A 19,879-nucleotide genomic window follows, 5' to 3' on the forward strand; every position below is an offset into this window, starting at 1 on the left:
CATTTGAACATGAGCTTAGGTATTAGAGATATTAAAGAATTATTGCTATTTGGTTAAGCATTACAATGATATTATAGTTATGTTTTTAAAAAGTCTTATTTGTCAGAGATAAATTCTCATGTATTTGAAGGTAAAATGGTATGACAGTGGGAATTTATTTAAAAATATTCAAAAATGGAGGGAAAGAGAAATGTGATAGATACAAATAAGAACAGCAAAATATTAATAATTACTGAAGCTAGGTGATAGGTACCCAAAGGTTCATTATTTTATGATTTCATCTTTATTGTACCTTTTGTCTATTTCCATAATAAAAACTTTAAAAAAGGGAGACAAAGATTAATCAGGAATCAATTTTTTTAAAAGTAATTATCCTAAAATTTAAAGTGGTAAAGGTCCATCTTTCTTGTGGCAGATCAGAGATCAGGCAGCCCTGCCTTAAATTTCATTTGAAAACCTCCTGTGCTTTAATGATCATTCAGCAAACCAAATAATCTGTGATATGACAAGTACAGGGAGAAAAAAAGAGGTAAAATGCCATGGTTTCAATGCAGTTCAGTCCTGCAGACTCACATTTGATCAGGAGGAGGGAATGAACCTTATCTTATTAATCCTGACTCTGTTTTGTGCACACTTACCCTAAAAGGGGTACACTCTGCTTTTCTTCCCGGTTCTCACTGTCCCTGTATTCTCCTCTGTTTTCATAATATGGGGAGACAAATGCCTTGGGAACGAGGGTAACAAGACTATAAACTCCATGGGGGCAAGGACTGTTCACTGTTTTGAACAGTGAATGATGTACCTAGTACCATTACTGGCACATGAAAGACATTTAGTAAATATTGGATGAAGAAATGAATGAATCAATTCACATTTGCTTCTTTCCACATAGAAGGGACCTAATAATATATATTGTATTTGTTGAATTGAATTATGAGTGAGAGAACTGAAAAGAGAATTTTAAAGTTCTATGTCCATTTAGTGCTGGACCTCTTCAAGTCTTCAGATATCCAGAACAGAATTAGCCAACATTGATGTTGGAGAACAGTCAAGAGAAGCCAAATGAAGTGCACCTTCCTTTAAAACTAAAAGAACTATATGCAGTTGTATGCATGCCACCTTTCTTTCAGATATATTCTTGGAAATGAATAGGAGAGGACAATGATTCTCTCCTCTCCTTTAAAAGTCCTTAGCTCTAGTTCTGCCAAGAAATCAGGAGACTGAAATATCCTGTCCACAAAAAGTTAGAATGACAGGTACCCTTAAATAAATAGGTGTAATTAATCATGGTGCTGCTTGTTTTGATGAGCATACAAGAGTGACAGGTTAATAATAAATCTCCAGCTCATACAAGGAAGGTGGCTAAGGAGATGCTGTGGTTTAATTTACATCTTTGGAAGGCACCAAAGATTTAATAATCTCCCTGTGTCATACATCAAACTAATACCCCTGAGGCAGAAAAGCAAAACATTTTAAACTGTTAATCTGAGAAGCAATAAAATCCTGTCTCAGGTCACAGATAAATTGAGTTTCTCGTGGTCTCAGTGGACCCCTAGTGTGTATGATTTATTCAGATTCCAAAGCCATTCAGGACCCCTGGGAACCCTGGCTGCAAAACCAGGCAAGCTGGAAACACCATGGGAATTGCCAATCCAATCAGAAGACCTAGACTGATGGCAGTGACTGATTTTACCTTAGATCTACCCAATAATTTTTTTCACCTTCTATGTTAACTACAAGTAGACTGTGGAATACAAATGTATATGAAGTTGTGATTAAGTTCTAAATGATTGCTTTCAGTTTTTGCTTTAGTTTAGTTCTGCTTATGTTATTACTTGTTCTTAAAAGATCAAAAGCTTTTTTTTTTTTAAGCTTTTAATAAGTGTAGGATTTTAACCTGGCTGGAGAAACTGGGATACAGAAAGGGGAAATAATCCTTCAGGGCACAACGAGCCTCTTGTGAAACCTAAACTGTTTTCAGACTTCTAGCTCTTCATTTCTTAAGGAGCTATAAGCTATGGGGTGTATTGAATTTATTAAGTTGGAAAACTGTCTCCTTATTGATACTAATATAGAAGATACATCATTCTTGTTTAAAGAATGGGCCATGATGGTCTCAGAGAAAGAGGGAGGTAGAATTATGTGCAGTTGCAGTGTGTACAAGTATATTCATGGCTCTATTTTGCTATGAAATAATTTTTAAAAGGAATTAGATTGTAAAATATGATTTCTGTTCATCTTTTTAGTAATGCTGCTTATAATTTCAACTGAATGAATCATTGTGATGTTTAATACACTGTTATCAGAAATGGAACATAAAAATATCCAATTCCCCTCCTCCTCCTACCTCCCTTCAGCTCTAAATCACAGCTGTAAATTAGGGTTGCATTTTGTCATGTATTCCAAGGGCACACTGACTGGCATAGAAAGAGCTTTGGACTGTTACTAGCACATCCATTTGACTTAGTAATTAGGAAAACATATAATATCACCCCAGACATACCTGGGCTGCTTCTGCCTACCTCTCTCTGAGGAAGGCTAGATTCTCCTGGTCAGGAGTTCAGGTTGGGCCAGGTGGGCGAAGCCTTAGAGGAAAATCTCTTCCTCCTTCAGTAATTCACTTAGCAAACATTCCTTGACTACCCTAGGTCCTGGGGATGTAAGGACATAAAGGACAGAGGCACAGGGCACTGTTGTCAGTTTCCTATTGCTGTTGTAACAAATTACCACAAATTTAGTGGCCTAAAACAACACAGATTTATTATCTTCCTGTTCTGAAAGTCAAAAATCTAAAATCAAGGTATTGGCCGGTCTGTGTTCCTTATGGGGACTCTATGGGAAGATCTGTTTCCTCGCCTTTTCTAGCTTCTAAAGGCCCCCTGCATTCCTTGGTTCATGACTCCTTCCTCAGACCACTTCAGCTCCTGCTTCTGTTGTCACATCTCCTACTGTTCAGTATGATCTCCTACCTCCTTCTTATAAGGATTCTTGTGATTACATTGAGGCCAGGATAGTCCAGCATAATCTCCCCACCTCAAAACTCTCAATTTCATCACATTTTACAAAGTCCTATTTTCTATGTAAGGTAACAGTCATAGATTCCAGGAATTAGGATGTGGACATCTTTGGAAGCTGCATTATTCAGCATGGAATTTGACATTGGACAGCTCTGCTACTCTCTAACTTAGCTTAACTATTAAGTAAGTTTCTTTCTTTTTTTTTTTTTTGGTGGAGGTGCCAGGGATTGAACTTAAGTAAGTTTCTTAATCTTTCTGAATCTCAGCCTTCTTAACTGTGAAATGGGGTTAATCATACCCATCTCATACGGTTGTGTGAAGATTAAATGCCTGAAAACAATTAGCATTTTGTCTAACGTGTATTATTTGTTCAACTAATGGGAAGTTAATGGATTATTGTTCTTCTTATTCACCTCTTTGAGGACTTCTCACTCTAGTGGAGAAGACAAACAGCTAAACAAATAATTATTAGTCAGTGTGAGGCAGTGTGACATGGGCTTTATTTGTCTCAGGCCACAGGGATTTTCTATGCATGATTTCAGTCTTTTGTAGATGATTACCTAACATGAGACTTGAAGCAAAGGAAGGCAAAACATAAAAGGTTGTTTGAAGCTATGGCTGATATGGAATGTCAGGTCCTGGGAGGTTATGTATTTTTATTCTGACGACCTCCTGTTTTTCCTAAGAAAAAACTATTTCTCGATCTTGAGATATTATGTTAACTCTCTTGGGCTTAGGGTATATGCTGGTTAACAAGTTAGGGCCTTGGAGGGCTCAGACAGCATTATAAAGTAAAAGAACCTGTACAGACCTATAGTGTAAGTCTTAAGAGAATGTTGAAAGTCTTCCTGTTCCTCTCTCCTTCTCTTGCTATGGACTTTCACACCTTCCCTCCCCCAGGGGGAAAGAGTTCTGATTTGATTAGAAATATTCCAGGAATTCTAGTTGGGCCATGTTTGCTGGTTACTAGGGTCCCTCTGTATGGAAAAGTGCACTCTGGGTGGGTGTCACTCATGTGACTCTCCCATCATTGTGGCTTGAGTGATGAGGACCAAGGTCAACTCTTTTTCTTCTGTGTATCGCTTGGCCTGGGCACGCATGCTCTCCCTACTATGTCTGTCTTGTTTCCTAATTCTGCCCTCCTTTTATCTGACCCTTCAGCAGCCCGTGACACAGACTCTTCATTTCACTTCTAGAACACTCCTTTCTTCTGTTTTCCTTCTACCTCATGCCCATTCCTTCTCCATCATCTCTTTTGGATCTCCCTCACTTCCCTGACTTAATATTCAAGCTTGCCAAAGCTTAGTCCCAAGATCTGTTCTCTTTTCTGTCTCTATTCATCTCATTCTTATGGATTTAAGTATCATCTCTATATTGAGGATGCTGGCATTAATTTTCCATCGCTGCTGTGACACAGTACCACAAACTTAATGGCTTAAGACAACACTAATTTATTATCTTAGGTTAGAAGTTTGATAGTCTCACTGGGCTAAAAATAACCTGTCAGCGGGGATTCCTTTCTGGATTCTCTAGGGGAGAATCTGTTTCTTTGCCTTTTCCAAGTTCTAGAGGCCTCCTAATTTCTTATCTTGTCTTATTCCTTAGCAACATCTTATTCTCTCTGAACCTTCTTCCTTTGTCGGCTCTCTCTCCTCTGCTTCTAAGGACCCATCTGATAAGATTGGGCTCACTCATATAATCCAGGATAGTATCCCCACCTCAGAGTCCATTCCTTTAATCACATCTGCAAAGTCTTTTTTGCCGTATCAGGTAATATAGTCACAGGTTCTGAGGACTGGGTCGTGGACATCTTTGGGAGGGCATTGTTCTAATGCCTAATGTTCACAATGCCTAAATATATGTCTCCAGCCTAGACCATTCTCTCTAACGAACCATATATTCAACCACCTACTTGATATCTCTGTTTGGATGTTTAGTAGATGTCTCAAATCTAATTTTTCCAAAACAAGCCACTAAATGACATCTCCAAAACCTGTTTCTCTCATAGTCTTCATCATGTCACTTGATGGAACCACCCTTTAAGTTGCTCAGTCCAAAACCTTACGAGTTATCCTTGACTCCGCCCTCTCTTTTATACCTATGTTTAGTCCTTCAGTGAATCCTGGTGGCTCTACATTTAAAGATATCCATTATGTAACTACTTGTTACCTCCTTCACTTCTATCACAATTTTCTTAACCACAGTCATCTCCCACCCAGATTATTTCAGTAGCTTCCTCGCTGGTTTCTGTGTCTATGCTTGCTCCCCTTCATTCTGTAGTCAGCACAGTAGCCACAGCTGTGCATTTAAAACATAAGTTGGGTATGGTCATTCCTCTTTCCAGAAATCACAGATGATTTCACATGCCATTCAGAGTAAAAGTCCAAGTCCTGAAGATGGCCTACCTGGCCCAAGGTTCTCTCTTCCCTCTGACCTTCACATTACTTCTCTGACCTTCTCTCCTCTCTTCCCCGTGCTCATTCCACTCCAGCTGCAGTAGCCTTCTTACTATTTCACAAATATTCAAAGCACATTTGCACCTCGAGATCTTCACACAAGCTATTTCCTCTCTGCCTGGAATTCTTTTCTGGAAAACCACACAGCTTACTCTCCTACCTCCTTCAGATGTCACCTTAGTAGTGAAACACTTTATTTAAAATTGTATCTCCCTTTCTACTGCCCTTTCCTGCTTTTTTTCTCTTGTATGTTATAATTTACTTATTTATCTTGTTATGATCTATTTCTTACTCTCCTCCCCCCACTCCCACCATTTGAAGGTTAACTCCACAAAGGCAGGAGTTTATTCCTGTTTTGTTCGCTATTGTACCCTCAGTACCAAGAACAGTGTTTGGCCCATAGTAGGTAGTCAATAAAATTTGTTGAATGAATATGTGAATTCCCTCTAGCACTGGTGAGTGGTTTTTAGATTAGCCTTCCTTACATCAGAAAAATGAAGATCAAGCTTGAGTGTTGGGAGACTGGAATGAATAATACAACTTTATCCAGTTCTAGCTTTGGGGTGAGATATAGTTTTATGATGAGATGTTTCTGGGAATTTACCTGCTCATCACTTCTGAATTTTTCTACTGGAAATAAAACACAGAAGTAGATTCACATATTTATCTCTCAGTATCAGGGATGAGAAAAGTTGTAATAAATTTAATCATTGTGATATTATGTCAAAATAAGAAATACATATTTTTGATCTTCATCCTTGTTCCTGGCACAGAGCTCCAAAAATCCTTGGCATTTCCTGAGTGATAGGGGTGAGAGGAGCATCTTTTGCTATTCATAATAAGCCTCTTTCCACCAAACCTGAGTTTATGCTAAGGAGTTGACTCTTGTAGGGTGAAGTTTGGTAGCCAGAGGAACTAACCATGTGATTGATTAGAGGGCTGGAACTTTCAGTCCTGACCTCCCAGAAGAGGGCTTGAAGATTGAGTTCGATCACCTCTGTCCAGTGGTTCGGTCAATCATGCCTATGTAATGAAGCTTTCATAAAAACCCTAACTGAAGGGGTTCAGAGAGCTTTTGGGTTGGTGCACACATCCACATACCCAGAAGTGGCACTCCCCAACTCCAGAGGGACAGAAGCTCCTGCACTTGGGATCCTTCTAGACCTTGCCATATGTACCTCTTCATTTGGCTGTTCATCAGTATCTTTTATTATATCCTTTATAATAAATCAGTTAATGTAAGTAAGTATTTCCCTGAGTTCTGTGAACTGTTACAGCAGATTATCAAAGGAGTGATTTCTGATTCAAGGGAGTTAAAAGGATTAGAATACCCTTCCCCAACCACCTTCTCCCCATGCACCTGCACTGGTGCTTGTAATGCCCACAGAGTTCGGCTTTGGATATCTTCTTTTTTGTTTGCTATTCCTCTTGGAAGGAGTCCAAAGCTGTTTAGATATCTGAGGGAGAAAGAAACAACAAACTTCAGCAGGGGGTTGATTAAATAAGATGTCCTGAAATTTTTTTTCCTTATTTTTAAAGATAACTAAGTAAGTAGGTTTTGAAGAGATGGACTTCTCTGACTTTTTAAAGGTCCAAAAATTGATTCCAGGTTTGGGGCAGGAAATGTAAATGATGAACATGGAACATCTTGTACAGTGAGAAAGGAAACTATTGACTGTTGGTTGTGGCAGAAGGACACAGGGAAAATTGAGAATCAGAAAGAATAATCACTGTAATTGATTGAAGTACATAAAATATAAAAATATCCTAGTTCATACTGATACTTCAAAGAGTGTCATCATTGGCAATTACTATGGTGCCAACTCATTGCTCTGAAAATTTATAAAAGTACAGAATCAAGCATTTATTTTGACTTTCCTGTATGTACTGTGTTCAAGGAAAAACAGCTAATGAGGAAAGTTATTCTTTATAATTGTATAATCTTTCTTATTTTGAAACAATCTCAGAGTTAGCAAAAATGTCTAGTATAGTATAACAAACTACTTTTTCCTACCAAGCCATTTGAAGTTAAGTTAACAACCTGATGCCCCATCACCCCTGAATACTGAATACTGAGAGGATTTGTATTTTCCATAAATACACTTTCTTGGACAACCACAGTACAGTCATCAAAATTGGAAAAATAGCATTGATGTCCATTTGTCCTAATAACAACTTATTTATAGCAAAAGGTTTCTGTTCAGAACCATGTGTTGCATTAATTGTTATGTGTCTTTGGTCTCTTTCATTCTGTTTTATTCTGGAGCAGTTCCTCAATATCTGACTTTCATGACCTTGACGTTTTTGAAGATTACAAGCCAGTTATTTTGTAGACTGTCCTTCAAGTTGATATGTTTCCTTGTGATTAGACTCATGTCATGCATTTCTGGAAGAAATATCACAGAACTGAAGCTGTGTTCTCCTTTTTGCACCTTCTTGTCAAGTGGTATGTGATTTTCATTTGTCCATTATCGGTGATGTTCACATGATGAAGGTAGGGTCTGTGAGGCTTCTTTACTGTGCAGTTATTCTCTTCGCTTTGTAATTAAGTATTTTATAAGTATTTTATTTGAAAATATTTAAATACCTTGTTTTTCATCAGACATTTATTTATATCATCAAACTCATGGATTCTCATTTTATTCAAAGGGTTATAATCTGTTACTCTCATTATTCATTTTGACACTTGAGTTTTTCAGATTAGAAATGTAGGTGTGCCATGAATCTGGCCTTTGTGTCTGTGGCATGTCCATCATTCTGTGAGTACTTCCTTACCTTCTGGCACAAGATGTCCCGAGCACATCTTATACTTTCCTGCCTCTAACCCTTGGATCAGCCGTTTTTCTTTGGTTCCTTTTAGCGGAGAATAATATTTAGAAACCATGATTAGGTGTTACTGCCATTTTGTATTAGTGCTCCCAGCCCCTCTTACCTTCCCAGTTGATAGAGCTAGGGAATATATTTGTGTACATGTGTGTAATGCAATGTGTGGACCTTGGTTTGTATTCAGATTCAAATGAATCAATTGTAAAAAAAAATCGTTGAGACAGCTGGGGAAATTTTATAGGAACTGAGAACTGGATGGTATCGAGGACTTACTAACTTTGTTATATGTGTTAAAGACATTGTGGTTATGTTGAAAGAATAATCTTTATCTGGGAGAGGCAACTGACATTCTTACAAGTGAACTTTACTTTCAAGGGAGTTAAATGAAATAATAATATAGGTGGAAAGGACAATCTAAATAAACCATTATTCCATGTGAATGTTTATGCTGTATGCATATACTTGCATTCACTATGTATATACGTACATATATATTGTAATTTGAGATTAAACTTGAGCTTGGTATTTAAATATCTGGAATATCAGCCCTCTATATCCAATGTCTAGAGTTCATGCAATCCAAAAGCTCCCTGCCAAGTAAATTTATATCCTAAGCTATTTTATAAGACCCAGGAAGGTTTTGACCATGTCTAGAGGAAAAGACTTATCCCCTGACCTTCAGTTTGGTGCATGGTATACATCTTATTCCAAAGATAGAACTGATAATTTGAGACTTCATAATGTATTCTTGGCTTTGGCTGAATTTTTCAGGACATTAAAAGGTTATTTAGGACCAAGCACAAAACCTATCCTTTGTGATCCTGTTTGTGAACTGTCACTGGTATGACAGGAGGTGTCAATACAGACAAGGACTTATTCTCTCCCTGGATGGGGAGCTGGCCTATGGCCCCGACAGCTGTTCCCTGCTGGAACAGTCATAGTTCCTGGATGCTCTTTGACATCCCCAGCAGCTGCAACAGCAAGCAATGTAGTGCAAAATAATTAGTCAATTAATCTCTTTGCTATTGAACATTTCAGATGCTTGTGCCTTAGTTCATACTATAAATGAGGTGGGAAGTGGTGTGACTCTTGATTTTTACAGGCATGTGCCAGCATATGATTGTCCTGCCTACCCCTGGGGACCTCCAGAACCCAGAGAAGAATAGCGACAGTATTAGGAAGTGGCGAGGCAGACAGCCTGTGGGTTGTACACAACTCTCTCCACAGTGACAGTGGCTCCGCCCTTTGTCTCCCACCCCAGGAAGCATATCCAAATGTCAGTGAGTGAGAGCGCTTACTTTGTGTCCTCTTAAACTGTAAAGAAAAGTACATTATTTGAAAACTTTAATACTCGAAAAATTGATAACAAACTAGTGTTAGGATATCATGGTTCAGAGCTAGTGCTCTCGTAGAATACTTTTAATAAATAAGAGAAATGGAAAACAATGTCTACATACTTCAGCAGAATTGTCCAGAGGCCTGACTTTTGTCAAAGCTGAAAAAAAATCCCTTGAAAATCTTCAGCTTCGCACTTAATTACCACCTCCTTTGGCTGTTTCTCTTTTACTGCCTTTCTCTCCTCCCTCCTGTGATTTTTCTTTCTTGTTGCCAAACACACTTTCTCTTCCAGACACCATCTGTTTTCAGAATATATTTGCATTTCCTTTTTCCTTCCCAAAGTGGCCCACTTTGGGGGTCTGTTTTCCTCTCAGTGGGCTGCTTCTACCATGTTACCCCATGCATTGGTGGAAGGAAAGCTGTGGCTCTGCTGATTTGAAATACGACCAGGAACCCAAGAGAGACATTCTTTTGGACTTAGATATACGCATCCACCCTCCAAAGGAGCTTAGTCAGTGATGGGAGCAGTGGTGGGAGCATGTCTGAGCTGTACAGAGCCTTCCCTCAGCGTTCATTGCAGCTTGCTGTCTGACGTGACCCGAAAAAAAAGATGATACTGCCCTGTCAAAAAAAAAACAAAACAAAAGCCCCCCCCAAAAACAGGGATTGGTTTGTTGTATGTCTTTGAAAATAGTTTTTTTTTTAATTATCAAACTTCAGAGAATTCCAGAGTGTCAAAAGGAGAAAGTGAAAGTAATTCTCTCCAGTGCCAGTCAGATTTATCAGATGGGCATGAACTCCTCAGCCATACACAGTGATCCTAGTGACTGCTATCAACAGTGAGGCCTATATCCTTCTAGTCTTTTTGCTGTGCATGTGTTGAAATGTAGAATCCGAATACATAGGAATGTAAAAGAAATTGGATTATACTCTACATATGGTCTGCAACTTGCTTGCTATTATGTTACATAAATTTCATAGACATCTTTTTATGTCAGTACACATATATTTTCTCATTACATTTAACAACTGGTATTCTGCTGTATGAATGTGCCATGATTTATTTACCCAACCCATGACTGATATATATATTATTTCTAGTATCTTATTATTATTACCTGTGCCTAACACATTTATCTTTATGCTTGTGCAGCTGTATTCTGTAAGATAGTTGCAGTTGCTGCATCAACGAGTATGTTTGAGTGTTAATGGATGCTGTCCTAAATTTTATATGTAACACTAACAGAGGCACAACATTTTCTCCCTTCAGTTATCAGAGATTATGGGATAAATGATAACATAGGTAAAGTGTAAAGCATTTTACAAAGTATTTTTATTTAACTTATTTAACACTCATAGATATTCTGTAGGGAGATAATGTTATCTCCAGTTTACAGATTTAAAGAAACAGAGAGACTCATCAAAATTAAGTGATTTGCCCAAGAGAGTACACTTGGGTGGCAGAGCTGAGGCCAAATCTGTCTTTTATCTCCAAGCCTGAAATTCTTTATCCTCTAGTGTTACTGGCTTCCCATGCAGGAGCACCAAACCTTCTGCTGTGGTGGATTGACTGAACATAGGTGCAGGGGGAGAGGGAGCGTGGAGGGAATTTTGGTCAGCCAACCCATGCAGCACACCCATGAACATACAGACATTTCTCTCTCTGCCGTCACTTCTTTCGTGATGTCATTTGGTCACAGCTTCAAATACCATCTATAATGTCAGTGACTCTGAAACTTATATTTCCAGTCTAGAACTCTTCCCTTAACATATCCTACACGGAACTCGTGATCTTTCCTCCTGAACTTGCTCTACCTACAACCATCTCAATTGGTTACTACCTCATCCTTTTAGTTTTTCCAGCCCAAATTCTTGATTCTTTTCACTTGCTCAAATCCCTCATTCACAGGGAATATGACTAAGCCTGGATTGCCAGTTCTTGCCGGGTTTGTAATTAAAATCCAGGCATCCCTTGCTTTAAAGCACACCTAGGTTAAACTGCTTTATTCTAATTTCATTAGCCTGAAATGTAGTTCTGACTTGACTCTTGGAATTTGTACTGTAGTTTAGGAGTCCATGGCCTTAGCAAATGTTTAGAAATGAGATCATAGTCTTAATAAATGATTTCTTCTGGTTTCTAAGATTGCAGAAATTGAAAGTCTGAGTTAAACTTACTGAGAACATAATTAATTTTAGCTGAGGAGATCATTGGACCCAGACTTTTAAAAACACACAAGTCCTTCCTAGATCATTTCTCTCATATTGCATGCATACCAGTTGGGGGAAGAAAAATGGGCATGAGGGGAGTCCCAGAAGGGAGCCTTTTGCTCTCCCATTTTCTTCCTCCCTCGCAAAAGTACAGGATCAGAACAAAGGTTTTCCAATGGAAGGGCAGCTGATTTGGGAGGTTTAAATAGGAACTGAGGTAAAGCTGTGATTTTTTTCTCAATACACCAAGGAATGCAAGCTCTTAAGTAAATTGGTTAAAAAAAAAAGCTTAAATTATTGATCAGAACGGGGATTTAGCTTGTCAGGAAATGCTGATTTTAATTTTAGCATATACTTTAGGTATTTGTGTTTCTGTGTACGTGTTTTTGTATAGAAAGAGGTCATATTTAGAATTTAAAAGCAGGGCAGTATAAGTGCTATTTTAACTATAATTCATTTGTCAACTGGGCCCTCCCTGGCTCTAGGAAATTTAGGTAAACCTAATTCAAATCCTCAATCTTTCAGCCTGGCTAGAGTTTGCCTGGGACAGAAGGGGTTCCTGGAATGTGAGCTTTCCAATGCTGACATTGGAAAAGTCTACACAAATCACAGCAAGGTGGTTACTCTGAGCTTGACTTAGTCCAGCCCTTGCCACAATTTTTGCTAATTCTGAACTGCTTAATTTTTTATGCCCCCTTGTTGTGACTCCTGTATTCAGGCTTTCTCAATTGTACCCCGAGAGTACCTGCATGCAAATCTCAGTTCCTTCCTGGATTTCCATGAAGGATTTACTTCGCACCATGTGTTAATGAAGTAAGCAGCTTTCCTGAAGACTTAAGGGGTCACACATTCCACTGCACAGACTTTAACCATGTCTTTGGCTTCTTAGCATCCCTTTTCTTTCTTTCTCTTCCCTTCAACCTCTGTTGCAATCAGCAAACTTGTTCTCTTGTCTTATCCAGAGTATTTCTGCCTTTCAAGGTCCTTGGTGGCAGGGGTCCCACATTTTATTCTATGGGGTACACCAAGAAGTTTTCTCAAGAAAGGTGGGTCTCATCTAAGGGGAATTCTTTACCCAGCTACTTAGAGAATAAAGTTGTGTCCATTACATAATGAAGACTATTTTATGCAAACATGGGTGAAGAATTTTGACCTGATTTTGGAATTATTAAGCTACCTTCCGTTTTTCTCTTTCCAAGATCTTGTAAGATGTGACACCACTCCCAATTATAGAATGTCATTTTTTCTTCTCTCCTGGAGCTTATCAATAGGGATTAAACTGAGTGCGGTGTTTAACTGTCTTCTTGTTTTAAGGACATCATGGAATTTTCCTTAGAGGTATCTGACTTTATGCATTAACAAACCCCTCAGGATAGTGGCTTTGCAAGGGGAATTGAGCGTGCATCTTAAAAACCAAGTGATGCATCTTTTCTAACGTAAGGCATTAAAGATTCAATTCGGACTTGGACCAGAGGCAGTAATAATGAGAAAGTTGTCAAAACCATTCATCAGGAAGGAGCTAGAGGGAAATGAGGTCAGACTCTGGGTGGTCTAGAGGCTCTGAGTAAGGATTCTTTCTGCTCTTCTTGGAACTGACACATCTGAGCAAGAGTAGGAACCTGTTTGGGGTGGAGGTCAGAAGGCCCTCCTGGCTTTTAGTTCCTCTTATGCAGTATGTCTGGACTGTGGGAGAGGCCACGAGTGTTATTCATAGGGAAGTTAGCCAGAAGAGAGAGCATGGGAAAGGCACACATGGGACACATAGGAGATGAAAGGTGGACCAAAAGAGTATAAAATGTTTAAAAGCTTCTACAAGTCTCTGCCCATGTCCATGTTTGAAAAGTTATGCTTTGGTGATCAGAAAATAGGAATAATTATAATAATGACTAGCATTTATTGCATGCTTACTATATGCCAGACGTGGTGTTCAATGCACACACAGTAAAGTGTTCAACTTTATTACATCACCAGGAAAATGCAAATTGAAACTACAGTGTAATAGTGCTACAAACCCACTAGAATGGCTAAAATGAAGGTGTCAGAAAATACTGAATGTTCCATATAAATTTTATTATGATTTGTTCTAGTTCTGTGAAATATGTCCTGGGTAATTTGATAGGGATTGCATTAAATTGTAGATTGCCTTGGGCAGTATAACCATTTTAACTATATTGATTCTTCCAATCCAGGAGTATGGGATTTCTTTCCATTTTTTTAAAGTCTTCTTTAATTTCCTTAATCAATGTTTTATAGTTTTCCTTGTATAAGTCTTTCACTTCTTTGGTTAGATTTATTCCTAGATATTTTATTACTTTGGGTGCTATTTTATTTTATTTTATTTATTTATTTATTTATTTTTTACATTTTTTATTGACTCATAATCATTTTACAGTGTTGTGTCAAATTCCAGTGTTCAGCACAATTTTTCAGTCATTCATGGACATATACACACTCTTTGTCATATTTTTTTCTCTGTGATTTATCATAACATTTTGTGTATATTTCCCTGTACTATACAGTGTAATCTTGTTTATCTATTCTACAATTTTAAAATGGGTGCTATTTTAAAGGAGATTGTTTCTTTACTTTCTTTTTCTGTTGATTCCTCATTAGTGTAAAGAAATGCAACTGATTTTTGAACACTAATCTTGTAACCTGCTATCTTGCTGAATTCTTCAATTAGTTCTAGTAGATTTTGTGTGGACCTTTTAGGGTTTTCTATATATAGCATCATATCATCTGTATATAATGACCCTTTTACCTCTTCTTTTCCAATTTAGATCCCTTTTATTTCTCTCTCTTGCCTGATTGCTGTGTCTAGGACTTCCAAGACTACGTTGAGTAGGAGTGGTAATAGTGGGCATCCTTGTCTTGTCCCAGATTTTAGTGGGAAGCTTTTGAGTTTTTCACCATTGAGTACTATGCTGGCTGTAGGTTTGTCATATATAGCTTTTATTATGTTAAGGTATGTTCTCTCTATACCCACCTTGGTGAGAGTTTTTATCATAAGTGGGTGTTGAATTTTATCAGATGCTTTTTCTGCATCTGTTGAAATGATCATGTGGTTTTTGTCCTTTCTCTTGTTGATGTGATGTATTACATTGATTGATTTGTGTATGTTGAACCACCCTTGTGTCTCTGGGATGAACCCCACTTGATCATGATGTATAATCTTTTTTATATGCTGTTGAATTCTGTTTGCTAATATTTTGGTAAGGATTTTTGCATCTATGTTCACAAAAGACCTAGAATTGCCAAAGTATTACTGAAGAAAAAGAGGCTGGAGGAATAACTCTCCCAGACTTCAGACAATACTATAGAGCTACAGTAATCAAGACAGCATGGTCTTGGTACAAAAACAGACATATGAACCAATGGAACAGTATAGAGAGCCCAGAAATGAACCCACAAACTTTTGGTCAACTAATCTTCGACAAAGGAGGCAAGAATACACAATGGAATAAAGACAGTCTTTTCAGCAAATGGTGTTGGGAAAACTGGACAGCAGCATGTAAATCAATGAAGCTAGAACACTCCCTTACACCATACACAAAAATAAACTCAAAATGGATCAAAGACTTAAACATAAGACAAGATACAATAAACCTCCTAGAATAAAACATAGGCCAAACATTATCTCACATACATCTCAGAAATGTTCTCCTAAGGCAGTCTACCCAAGCCATAGAAATAAAAGCAAGAATAAACAAATGGTACCAAATGAAACTTACAAGCTTCTGCACAGCAAAGGAAACCAGAAGTAAAGCAAAATGACAACCTACGGAATGGGAGAAAATTTTTGCAAATGATGAAACAGACAAAGGCTTGATCTCCAGAATATATAAGCAGCTCATATGACTTACTAAGAAAAAACCAAACAACCCAATCCAAACATGGACAGAAGACCTAAACAAGCAATTCTCCAAGGAAGAAATACAAATGATCAATAGGCACATGAAAAAATGCTCAATATCACTAAATATCAGAGAAATGCAAATCAAAACTATGATGGCCATCATTCAAAAATCCACACATGACAAATGCTGGAGAGGCTGTGGAGAAAAGGGAACCCTCCTACTCTGCTGTTGGGAATGCAGTTTGGTGCAGCCACTGTGGAAAACAGTATGGAGATTCCTCAAAAGACAATGAATAGACTTACCATATGACCCAGGAATCTTGCTCCTGGGCAGATTCCAGAAGGAACCCTACTTCAGAAAGACACCTGCACCCCAATGTTCATAGCAGCACTATTTACAATAGCCAAGACATGGAAACGCCTAAATGTCCATCAACAGCTGACTGGATAAAGAAGTTGTGGTATATTTATACGATGGAATATTATTCAGCTGTAAAAACCGACAACATAATGCCATTTGCAGCAACATGGATGTCCCTGGAGAATGTCATTCTAAGTGAAGTAGGCCAGAAAGAGAAAGAAAAATACCATATGAGATCACTCATATGTGGAATCTAAGGAAAAAAAAACATAAATACAAAACAGAAACAGACTCATAGACATAGAATACAAACTTGTGGTTGCCAAGGGGGCAGGGGGTGGGAAGGGACAGACTGGGAGTTCAAAATTTGTAGATACTGACAGGCATATGCAGAATAGATAAACAAGATTATACTGTATAGCACAGGGAAATATATACAAGATCTTGTGGTAGCTCAAAGCAAAAAAAAATGTGACAATGAATATATGTATGTTCATGTGTAACTGAAAGTTGTGCTCTACACTGGAAATTGACACAACATTGTAAAATGACTATAACTCAATAAAAAATGTTTTAAAAAAAGAAAATACTCAGTGTTGGTGAGGATGGAGCAACTAAACTCTTGTACACTGCTGGTAGGGATTTAAATTCGAACAGCTTTGGAAAACTGGTTGACAGTATCTGCTAAAACTGATACCTTCTGATGCAGAAATTCCACTTGACCCCACAGTTGTATATATAGTTTCATGAAAAGATATGGACAAGAATTTTCATAGCAGCAGCATTTATAATAGACCCCAAATGGAGACAACTGAAATCTCCATCAAGAATAGAATGGATAAATAAATCACAGAATATTCAAAGAGTGGGCTGTTAGCAATGAGAATGAATGAACTCTAACCATAATGAACTCTAACCATGTGCAGCACTATGGATGAATATCATTTGCTCCTCACAGTAACTCTGTGAGGTAGTTGCTATTATTACTTCCATTTTACAGATGAGAAAACTGAGCACAGAGATGATAAGTTATTGCATAAAACCACACAGATAGGAAGTAGAGTAGCTGAAATTCAAACTCTGGCAGTTGAGTTCCAACCCTCAACCACTATGCAGCACTACCCTCAACCTCTAGCCATAATAGCGCTATTATTTAATGGGGTGGGAGGGAAAAGGGCTTTAATGAAGAGCTGGCCTTGACCCTTCGGCCCTATAGGTAGGAACATACCCAAAGCAGTTGATTAGCCTGGCAAAAGAAGAGATCTAGTACAGAAAGGAAGGAATATTTATTGATTAACAGTAGTTGTCTTTTAAAAGTTTTTATTTTTTGTGCCTAGTGTGTTTACTGCTTTAGTGTAACATGCCCAGAGTCACAGGGTGGAGGAGCTGGTGCAGGTGGTTCGGCAAAAGGTGTCTACCAGCTGACTTTGATTACGATGTGTCAGGCTGTGTACAAGTGCTTCACCTGGAGTATAATGTTTAATTCTCACAACAGCCCTCGTGGTAGGTACTATTACTGTGTTCATTTTTATAAATGGGGGAACAGATATGATGAGTTAAACTAATTGACTAAGTCAGATAACTGATATGTGATGGAGGCAGGATTTCAAGCCAAATCTGTGTGCTACATAGTCTGTGTCCTTCACTGTCTCACCACATGCCTCTCCTCCACAACAACCAGGAAAGCAAAGCTGCGGGGCCTCTGTCCTAACAGGAATGGCTGCTCCTGGTCACAGTGCTTGAGTTCCTTGAGCTGTATCAACTGGCAAAAACAGTGAGAATGTGAGACCAAACCTTGAGGTTTCATGAGGCCAACTGACTTGTAAGCAAAGTATCTTCCATAGGTTGTCTTCAGCCACCTTCAAGGAAGAAAGAAGCCTGCTGTTCCATGGCCTTGGGCACGTCTTCCTGTAAACAAACAGAAAAAGATAGTTGGAAAGCTTTGCAGCTTTTGAAGCTATGCCAAATTGCTTCCAGGCAGGCTGTGAGAATGGCCCCCTTCTAGCCACCAGAGCTGAGAGGACTTGTACTAGGGAGAAAGGGAGAGTTATCTAGCAGATGGCAGAGGTGCATGTGAAATTCCTCAGTGAATTCTGAAACAGGCATGGGCCTGCACCCCAGGGTTCTCTAATGAGAGGAGGCCTGGACACTGGCAACCTCTAGCCACTGGTTGCTCAAGAAACAGATGCTAGACCTCCCTGTATTGCCAAGAGCAGAAGACACTGGGGACTTACGTTCTTTTGCTTGAATATGTTGATGGAGGAATGAGGAAATAGGAGAGTTGGGGCATTTTTTATATTTCTTCCTGATTGTAGAGTTTTGCCATCTCCAGCTGGTATCATTATAGTAGCCTCTTACCTTGTCTCCTTAACTCTAGCCTTTCTCTTTCCTGATTGACCTTTCTTACAGCCCACAGGTAGTAGGTCTGTACCTGAAGCTCTGGCTCCCACTTCCCCAAGTACACCATACAGTTGAATGTTGCCATGTCTTTGCAAATGTTGAATCCTCCCACTGAACATGGCAGGAACCTATTATTTTTGAAGCCACAGTGCAAGGCTCTGTCTTTGGTGTGGCCGTCCCTGACCACCTCCCTAGGTCGAATTCATTGTTTTCTCCTCAGCACTCCCATAATCATCATCATCATCATCATCATCATCATCATTATTATTATTTACTTTTTAACACATTACATCCCTGCTCTAACAATGTATTGTAACCATTTGCCATCCTGTTCTAGAGTAAACTGTGAGCATCTTATGGGCAGGAGCTGTGGCATATTCCTTCTATCCCTAGCATCTAACAGTTCACAGCTTGTCTACGTGTCAAGTAAACATTTGTTGGATGAAATCCAAAAGCACAGAGGTTTGCGTTGTTGGTATGGTGGTTAGCATAGCTGCCTTCCAAAAGCACAGAGGTTTGAGGTATGAGATCACAGTGTCTTTGCAACCCCAACGCAGCCATTGGAAGAGAAAATGCTCTTCTAAGGCCAACTTTCCCCTCTCTGGTCACATTGCTATCTCACCCTTCTTAATTTCAACATCAGTACCAGAAACTCTAGGGTTTAAGGGGCAACAATGAGTTGCTTTCCTCCGTCTCAGCTTTCTCATTCAGGTGGGTGGTAGGGAGGTGGTAGAATTGTCAGTGTTGTGGTCTCATGTAGTAGAGTATTTGTGGGTGGGGAATAAAAACTCATCTGTTTCCTGTGCCCCTAGCTCCCATGATGGGTTAACAGATAGCAAAAGCTTTAATGAGTAAACCTTTAAAACATAGATTTTATTTTTTTAGAACAGTTAACTGAAGTTTATCATTTATTCAGATTTCCTTAGTTTTTACCTAATGTCCTTTTCTGTTCTAGGATCCAACCCAGGATAATATACATTTTCCATCCTATTTACTTGGGCTCCTCTCTACTGTGATAGTTTCTCAGACTTTCTTTATTTTGAATGATCTTGACAGTTTTGAGATGTACTGGTCATGTACTAGATGTCCCCCTATTGGAATTTGTCTGATGTTTTTCTCACGATTACACTGGGGATATGGGTTTGGGGAGGAAGATCATAAAGGTAAAATATCATTTTCACCAGGTCATAACAAGAATATAGGCAGACTTTAAAAAATGTGAGCATAGACTCAACTCTTCCCTCTCCTTCTGTATTCCTATGCCAATCAATAGAATCATCACACACAGTCATGAAGACTAGAAATTGCATCTACTCTTTCTTCTCCATCCTCCATCTAACTAGCGGTCAATTACTAAGGTGCTACTGCCCCAGTAGCTCTGTATTTTCTCCCTTCTCTCAGTCACACTGTCTCTCTT

General features: G+C 38.7%; 1 protein-coding gene across 1 annotated transcript in view; it reads left to right on the forward strand.

Annotated features, from left to right (window-relative positions):
* Window positions 1-19,879, forward strand: part of HYDIN (HYDIN axonemal central pair apparatus protein) — a 478,970-nt gene that overhangs the window by 111,777 nt on the left and 347,314 nt on the right. The gene's annotated exons all lie outside the window — the stretch shown is intronic.

The sequence above is a fragment of the Vicugna pacos genome, chromosome 9 (assembly GCF_048564905.1).
Source record: "Vicugna pacos chromosome 9, VicPac4, whole genome shotgun sequence".
NCBI lineage: Eukaryota > Metazoa > Chordata > Mammalia > Artiodactyla > Camelidae > Vicugna > Vicugna pacos.